The following is a 9,494-nucleotide window of genomic DNA, read 5'->3' as shown; positions in this document are numbered from 1 at the left end:
ACAGATTTGTCAAGACTTGCAAACCAGCACAGTTAAAGAATTTTCAAAGTAGATTACAGTGGTACAATCCATTTGATCTCACCTATCACATATTCAGAGTTATGACATCCCAAACAAGGGTATTGATCAATTTGTACTTTGACACCAGCGAAACTTTACAAATTGCATTTGGAATCACATTTGAAAACAAGTCAAATGGATTCATCATAAGCCCAAATCTAAAACATAACAAGTCTCTGACCTCTAAAATGCAATACAAAAGGAATTTTCTCGTTTCATTCAACTGGGTCAAAATTATAACTGATCAAACAAGGCCTCCCAAAATTCTAAACAATTTACATCAACATGACAACAATAAACAACAGACTTTAGGGATTCAAAACCTAGTCAAAACATATCGAAACGACTTGAAAATTGAAATATAGGTTCTTTGATATGGATACTAAACATTCCCAAAGTGGCAAGTAATGAAACATTACTGGGTGCAAGCTATTCAAATTCAAACTAGGCTTCTTGTCAGTGTTTGACACTTGGGCAAAAATGTAGAATTGAGCATTGCTCAAAACAAAACTTCACAAAATGACTCAGAATGATAATTTATCTTCACTTGATGTATGGCTATACTGAATTCAAGGTGTTGGAAATATTAAACACCTCTTAGGCCTCAAAAGGACAGCTGGGTACACATGCATTAAATGTGATTAAAAGGGCTCAATTTTTAGGATGGTACGCAAAATCGGAGCTTCAATTTTGAGTCCCAACAGGACACATGGCTATTGATTATGTTCTTATGCATAGAAAAGGTGTATCTACTTGGTGTTGAGATGCAAGTGATGTTCATTTGATAGTTCATTCTTTTGATTCTTCCTCAAAAGACTCTCAGTTTGCTGATGAAGATGAAACTCCAATCGAAAATCTAGATGTTGATCATATTCATACCTTTACTTCTCGTTTGACTCTTACTTCAGTTGCATCCCTAGATATTTCCCCTTCCACTTCAAGTACAACTCTTTCTAGCCCTGTGTCCCAAATTGATCCTACTTCTGCTCATCTTTTGCAGCATAGATATATTGATAATGCTCTATCTTGTCAGCACTTTGGCCTCTACGTTGATGGGTGTCCTAGCAGGGTCTCCTTTGTTGGTGAACCTAGGGATAACATCAATTGGATAGTAGTCTGACAATGTAGGGACAACCATTCTTCATACTCTCTCATCTTCTCTAGTGTGAGTCTGGCCTTTCCTTTGAAGGGATTTAGCCATAATGTTGTATTTTATGTCTTTCTAGTCAGCACCTATTGTGTTGCCTATGAGTTGTAAATGCTTTGTTTCTCCACCTTCAGGCCTTGTTTATGTAAGGGAAAACACCCTTGCTCTTGGTTGTTTTATATATATATAGATTTGTTTTTCTTTTTTTTTTTTTAAATCGCTAAGAGGACAAAGCCAAGATTAATTATTATGTTTATTATAATTATTTGTTAAGCATGAGTAGATTTGAACCCAAGACCTCTTTGATAAGAGGCTCACAATTTACCATTGTGTTGTAGGCTCTTGCATATATATATATAAGAAATTAAATATATTTATATAGTTGAATTACTATTATTTATTTCAGTACTATAATATAATAATTTTATATTAATATATTGTATTGTATTGTCTATTTATTTATTTATCTTTAAATTTAAATATTATTATTTATTTATTAAATCTTCTTTCATTGTTGTTTTTTTATTAAGCCAAAAACAAGGTTTTAAGGGACTCGAGTCCCTTTACATAGCCATTACAAAAGATATATCAATAAAGATCTTGAACACAAAAAAAACAGATAAAAAATAGGACATACAACAAGCATAAAAAATAAGACATAGTCAATCCCCCCTTAACAAAAAATACTAAAATAAAGGTGGCAAAATACAACTTACAAAAAAACGTAGATAAGATTAACCCAATTTTTTCAAGGTCTGAATGACTTCCTCCTCAAGTCAATTCATCCTCTATGCAATAGTCTTCAATTCCATGATGTCCTCAAGAACAAAATAGGATTTCCTCTTCTTATTAGCTCTAGTTCTTTTGCCTTATCCCATAGTCTTACCAACAATCACCTATTTCTCTTGCTCTAGGTAAACAATGGACTTTTCCTAATGTAAATTTTTTGGATTAGCCACCGAATCTTTCATGTTCATAGAGGATTTGACATCTTGTGGCCCCGATCCATGATCTTCATGAGAGTGGAATCAATCTTTATGATAGCATCACATTTTTCTCATCATGGGTCCAAAGAGCACAAACATAAGGTTTTTGCCTAACAAGGGAAAGACCATTAGGAGCCGCTTACAAAGAAACTTTATTTCCCTCCTTCAGTTGTATTTCCTCAAACTCGGAGAACAAAGAATGATAATTTAAGTGGAGGCTCTCAATTTCATGGAATGCCATCTAATAAATCTTTTTCTTTTTAAGAATTGCATTTAGTGATTTGCAACACACCAAATGTAATTTCCCTCTTTGGTTCAAAATTGTTGAAACTCAATTGCATAGAGGAAGATTGGGCTTCTCCCTTCTCATGAATTGACCTAGACTCCTCAGACCTAGAAGGAGAAGCATGCACATGGGTCAATGGAACTTTAATAATCAACTAAAACAAGGAATTTACCTTTCCCTTTATCACTCTTTCCAACCTTGTTTCCATCATTCACAGACAAATCTTTTCCTTTGTTAGTGTCTTTAACCACTCTATTTTTAGTAGGGGATGGAAAAGCTACATGACCTTTCTTCAACTTTTTTCCCTTAATGTAAACCACAATCTTCTTCTTTGGGATAGACTTAAATCTTTTTGGCCAAAGGGGGATGGGCCTCATATTCATCCTCCTCCATCTCCCACCCCTCTTCCTTCTCCAAACTTTTACAAGAACCAACAACCTTCTTCTTATGGGTAATCTTAGGCTTTTTGGCTTGAGGGGGAGGGGCCTCCTCATCATCCTACACTCCCAAACATCATCAACCCCACTAGACCTATCAACCCCTTCATCTTTAGAAACAAAGAGAAATATAGAAGGCATCTCAAACACCCTATTCTCCAAAGTACTCAAAGATAATAAGAATAAGGCCTTGGTGTAAAACACAATTTCTAGATACTCCCTATGGTCATTAATGCTAGCATTAAGTGTAGTAAACAAGTAGTAGAAAAATGAAATTGATGCCTTATGCCTAACATGGTCAAGCATAATAAGATGATAATTATACACCCTAGAGAATCTTCAATCCAGGGTGAAATACTCCATTATTGGCTTCAAGAGCTCTCTATAAATAAGTATTGTCTACTCTGGAACAAAGTAGTTGTTATTTCCTTTCACCACATTATCCCCCTCCTCAATTTTAGGGAACTTAACTAATCCCTATAATAATTTCCCATCATTAAAAACATGGTACCTTTCATGAATAGGTCAATAACATCTACCACCATATTCTCAACAACCGCCACCGTTTTACCAGACAGGTTAGTTGTGTCATTAGTCCACTCTTGACCAAAAATCTTGGTAACCTTTTAGTCATGGCCATGAATCTTTTCTAGGTAGGAGTAATACCTCCTTTCCTTAGTTGATACCAAATGGTGTCATTATTTTTCCATCGTGCACATCTAACCTATTCCACCCTTCTCAAATCACCGCTCATCTTCTACCTAGTAGAGCAAAGCATGATCAAATGAAATCACTGTCTAATGCCAAACAATAGGTCGCAACACAAATTAATAAAAAATCTACTAACAAACTGTGTAAAAAAGGAGTAATAATAATTGTCTTCTAAAGATTTGGACAATCATCACTTCTAGCACTAATAATAAAATAAACAAGTATCATTTCCATTAGTAGTGGGTAAATTCCTAACTTCACCATTAGTCAATCAAATCTAAGAGAGATGTTATTATCCATGATATTTTCCCCATTCCAAGTCTTCTTAGTCTTATAATAAACTCCCAAATTGGTAAGACCATCAACCACAATATTGATTTCTTGATATGCATGGGGCATATAGCATTCTTCAAATGTTTGGATAATATTAGTAGAGGCTTTAATAATATTGGCAATAGCCCACAAGGGCTTATGTTCTCCCTTCAAAGACTTGATAATAGTATTCAAATTTGCTTCAATCCAAATTTTTCTATAACTTAGGCGCTTGGCAATTTCCAAAGTTTTAAGGTGCCCATGGTTTCTACTATGCGTTTTGACTGAATTCTCAAGGGACTTTGCCACCGCAAAAATACACGTAGCATTCTCATCCAAGACCCTATCGATCTAGGATTCCCCTCAGTCATCCCATCAAAATTAATTTTCACCCAACCACTAGGAGGATAAAGCCAAAATAAGCCTACCTTCTCTTCTTGGTCCTTTACAAGGGCTTTGATATATTGATTTTGAGCTTCCACTCTGTTGATATTCTAATATCTTGCTCCTTACAAGAGGCATTAGGTTTCTTACTCAAATCATCATCATGAACATTAATATTCTCAGCCACAGCTCTAAAGACACTCTCAGACATCAAATCAAGGGGCAACGTAGTCTTCTTAAAAATTATATTATTTCACTATTTCCATATTCCCGAGATCACAAGTGGACCAATGAGGGAACATAGATAAGATAAGATAAGATTAGAGTAAGATAAGATGAGAAGAAAATAAACATATTGGAGTCGGAGATTAGAGCTCATTCATTAACATCTAGGTTGGGAAATCATCATTATTAAATAAGAGTTTATATTAGAATGGTCTAGTAGAACTTGAAATTGAGGCCAACATGTTAAATTTGAATATTTGAAAAGAAAAAAAATGAAAGTTTGTCAGATAAAGCTACCACAAAATATATTGATATAAATATTTATTTTGTAGTTATTATTCACTCTCAAAATATCCTCAATTCCTTGTGTGGATCTAAGGTAGAGACACACATTGGTAAAGGCCTGAGAAGAGATAAAGTCTCTCTCAAGGATTATCAAAATGGATATGTCTTGTGTGGGTATTCATAAGGTCTAGGAAGAGATAAAGTCTCTTCCAAGGATTATACAAATGACTACACTTGTGTAGGTGTCCATAAGGCCTAAGAAGAGATTAAGTCTCTCCCAAGGATGGATATGCCTTGTGTGGGTATCTATAAAGCCTGAGAAGAGATAAAGTCTCTCCCGAGGATTATAAGGATGGACACACCTTGCATGAGTATCCATAAGGCTTGGGGAAGAGAGATAGTCACCCAAGGATTAAAAGGATGGATACACCAAAGTATAGAGTATCTATAACTTGAGATAAAGCCTTTCCCTATGATTGTAAGGATGAATACACCAAAGTATAGAGACTCATAAGGCCTCTGGATGAAATAAAACATAATTAGATAGTGAAATAGCTCAAGCACTATTCTAGGATGACCATAAAGGCAACTGGAGCTCTTGGATGTCCTCTCCAAAGAGCTAAGAACCTGGTTACAATCTCTTTACAAAGTTTAGGAGGAAATTGGGATTGGAAAGGAGTATTCATGAGCCACCAAGTTGAGTTAGAACACTGTGTATAATAACTTATTTTGGAGTTGTTGTAGAAAGAGCTCAAGACAAGGCTTCCTTTTGCACTTACCTTCATTGTGTGAAGAAACTAAAAACTCTTGTACAACTTCTATGTTTTATACACATGCTTTGTATGAGATTTTTTTCTAACTAATGTGGAGATGCATGCATTAATGTTTATTATAAGGAAATATTATGCCAGAGTTGAAAAAAAACCACTCGTGTTGAACTAGCATTACTTGAGAACAAACAATTTTTTGGAAGGGGAGATTGTGATGTCACTATTTTGAAATAAGATTTGATAATAATTGATATATAAATAGTAGATTTTTAGATAATAATAAACAAAAAAGATGCATTCCACTACTCCTTCCCCTTTTTGGGTGAAATCTTGGGTGAAGAATCTCATTTCTATTTTATTTTTTGGCTTAGCCTTCAAACAAGAGTTCTTATTATTGACAATATATGCAAAGAGGATTCTATTTTCCTAATAGGTGCTACTAAAGTATGGAAGAGGAAGAATTTGTCTCCTACATCCTACTCTAGTATAATTATTCCAAGGAAATATGGTTCAATACTCTTCAAAAATGGAACTTGAGCTAGGTCTTCTTGAGAGGATATCCAAGACTTCTTGTACCAATGGTGTTGTCCTTCTTCCAATCATGTTACAGAACTCTTAAATCATTGGATGCTCCTACTCATCTACTCCCCTCTCAGCAGGATTGAACGGGCATGTCAAACTCGACATCTACAGGCAGTATATTATACAGACCTAGGTTGATCCTCCAGGGGGACTATGTCTGAGGATGGCTTTCTACGCCAAGCACTTCTTAGATATTCAGGATGGGGTTATTGTACACCCTGACTACTTACACAGATATTGGACACACGCCCTACTCATCTTCCTTGGCTCCTTTAGGGTGGGCTCACACAGACTCCAGATCCAAGTCGATCACCATATTGCTAAAGAGGATCGAGTGTGTAGACTTTTTACCTTAGTAGAGGCAGAATCTGAGATCCATTTCCTTTTCAGATGCCCCATATACTATGAGATTAGAGGGAGATTTTATTGTCTGTTTAGAGATTGTAGATCCCTCTCGGATTTCCTCATGTACACAGATTAGTGTTGCATTGTTTTTTATCTTTGTGGGTCCTTACAGCTTCACGACCATACTTTATAGCTATCATCTCCTTGGAGTCAGACTCAAGCACCGTTTATTACAACCTTCTTCTCGTCCTTAGCTCTAGCTCGAGGTGTGAAGCAACCGTACAGTGTCCCTAACATGGGCTATTCCAGATCTGTGAGACCTCACAGGGGACCTCTTCGCCAGCGACACTCCTCTCGTAGCACTTAGCCTCATCACAAGGCCTCTGGTAGCCGCCCAAATAAATCGTCATTGGATTTTTTCCTTGTGAGGACGAATACCTAATCTTTTTCATAATGTCTCTTGCTTTCTTCTTCATTTGTTGTACTTGTTCTTTTGTGGACCTCGTTTTTCTGCTATCTTCTTGGTGCAAGTTTCGAATCCCATAGAACCACGTTGTGGTCTTTTGTTGAACATTAATAAAATTATCTTATCTTGTCTTATCTTATCTTATCTATCTTATCTCAAGTCTTATTATCTATTGTAATCCCAAGTTTGTTGTCACAACTAAGGTTGTACTTCCTCAAAGCCCATTGGTTTCCCACTCCATTCCTGGATTGTATGTTGTCGAGATGTAAATATGAATTGCTTTCAATAAGAGAGGCAGATTGTTTTCAGACTTTGTTCCAATCTAACTTATTATGTGATGACATTTTCTTGAGTTGATTGTGAGTTTTAATGCTTTGATTCAAAGAGAGATTTGGATTCAATTGTGCAAACTTTGAGTTGCCTATTGCATTCAAAGCCAAATTGAACTTTTGAATACTTTTTTCCAATAGGAAAAATTGTTATAGATAGTAGAGTTTCCAATTACTTAGAACAAGAGATGTAAGGCTTAGGTTGTATGTATTTTTAGATAGTGGTTGCAGTTACTTAGGACTGAAGACTTTAGACTTCACGTAGGTATTTTTATTAAGTTTGAGAGTATCTAGTAAGAGATTGTGCCTTGCTAGTTATTATGCTTGAATCCTAATTCGAGATAATTACAAGAGACTTTGAGTTCTTGCACTAATTCCACAATGTATAAAAAGTAAATTTTTACCCTTGGTATTAATCTTACATCAATTCTAGGGTCACCGATAGTATCATAGCAATAAGGAACTTTTTGTTAAGCTGGAAAATTATAGTTTAATGCAAATCATTCCTGAAAGAAAAAAAGATAAACTATTAAGAGAACCACCATTTTTGTAGTTTCAGTTAAATTCCTATTGAAGTCACCTACAGTAAGAGTGGGGCCTCCCATATTGTTGAGAGGAGAGAAATCTATGAGACATTGCCTAAAGTCACAATTTTGTAAGGTGTGGTCATAGTGACTTCAAAAAAATTAGCCAACATTGATCATTCACCTTGTTCACCGATTGCTTTCCTTGATTATTCCTTGATCTGCAAAACCTTGCAATATGTCCAATCTTATAGCAATGGAAAGAAATCATCCCAATAGATCTCCAAGGTCCAGCATTACCTTCGTTTGTCCTTGATCTACAATTAATTGTCATGTGACCAAAGTTGTGGCAATGTAAGCATGTTACATTCCACTAGCTCTCATTTTTGTTCACAAATGTTCCTTGATTGTTTATCCTAGTTCTATACTGATTGGCTCTATGATCAAATTTGTTTCAATTGTAATAGTGACTATTAAACATATTAGGTCTATTTCTACAAACCTAACAGTATAACCCATTCATGAAAAATTGAACATGTAGGAGTACTAGGTCTTTTCCTACATACATGTGTAGTATGTCTTGCTTTGTGACAATTGAAACAAACATGTTTATTAACTTCCTTACTAGTACTTTTCTTGTTCCCCTCTGGTGGAGACTCGAGATCTTGCTTGGCCTTTCAAGTTCCAGAAGTCCCCCCAAATTCATAATCGGTATAACCTAGCCCACGTGTTTCACCAAATATCCATTCATTCTTGATCTATTCACATCCACCTTTGCATAACTTTCATTGAACTTCTTCAACAAATCATTCGTAACTTTCAGTTCTTGCAATCTCTCATTCTCCCTTCCCAAAATTGCATTACTCATCAACTCATTGGTAAGCTCGTCTTCAAGTTCTTGTTTCTCCTCATTAGTCTCATGGAGATGACCACACAACACTCCAACCTCTGGTTCAAACTTGAAGAGTTGATGTTCGTTATCCTTTAGGGCTTGATCTTTAGCTTTTAGGACATCCCCTGCTACTTCCTTTGTGCCCTTTGTTACTTTCCTTGCTTCCATCTCTAAAACCATCTTGATGGGCAATGCTTCCAATTCCCTTTTGACATTCTCCTTATCCTCATATAGTTGCTCATTCTCTTGTGATAAAAGATCTAACTTAAACTTCCTCTAATTCACTATTGGGATAGGCTTCCAATTGATCACATAATTCTTTCATCTTCTCTCTTGACTTCTTCAATTGTTCTCTCAACTTTTAACTTGCATCTTCAACCTCGGCAAGTTCGTCCTCAAGTTGTCTCACATATCTAGCTTGCTCCATTTTTGTGTTAAGGATCTTCCCCAAGTTGTTAGGCTTCTACAAAATAACTTGGATCTAATACCAATTGTTAATGCTAGACGACACTAAGAGAGGGTGGTGGGGGCAAGGGTGCAGTAAATCAGTGCAATCACAAAATCAAATTCTTTAACTATTATCTTCCACAATACTAAATATGCAAGAAAGTAATGCATTGGAGTAAAGTAGATCAAGCATCCACACAAGAGACAAAATAAGACTAATATTTTTCACGTGAAAATCCTTGGTCAAAGGGAAAAAACTAGTGGGAATTAGTACCCACAAATCTCACTACTACAATAACAAGTTTC

This window comes from Cupressus sempervirens, chromosome 2 (assembly GCF_028749045.1).
Source record: "Cupressus sempervirens isolate cs-2001-9-10 chromosome 2, ASM2874904v1, whole genome shotgun sequence".
Lineage (NCBI taxonomy): Eukaryota > Viridiplantae > Streptophyta > Pinopsida > Cupressales > Cupressaceae > Cupressus > Cupressus sempervirens.
This window is presented reverse-complemented; position numbering follows the sequence as displayed.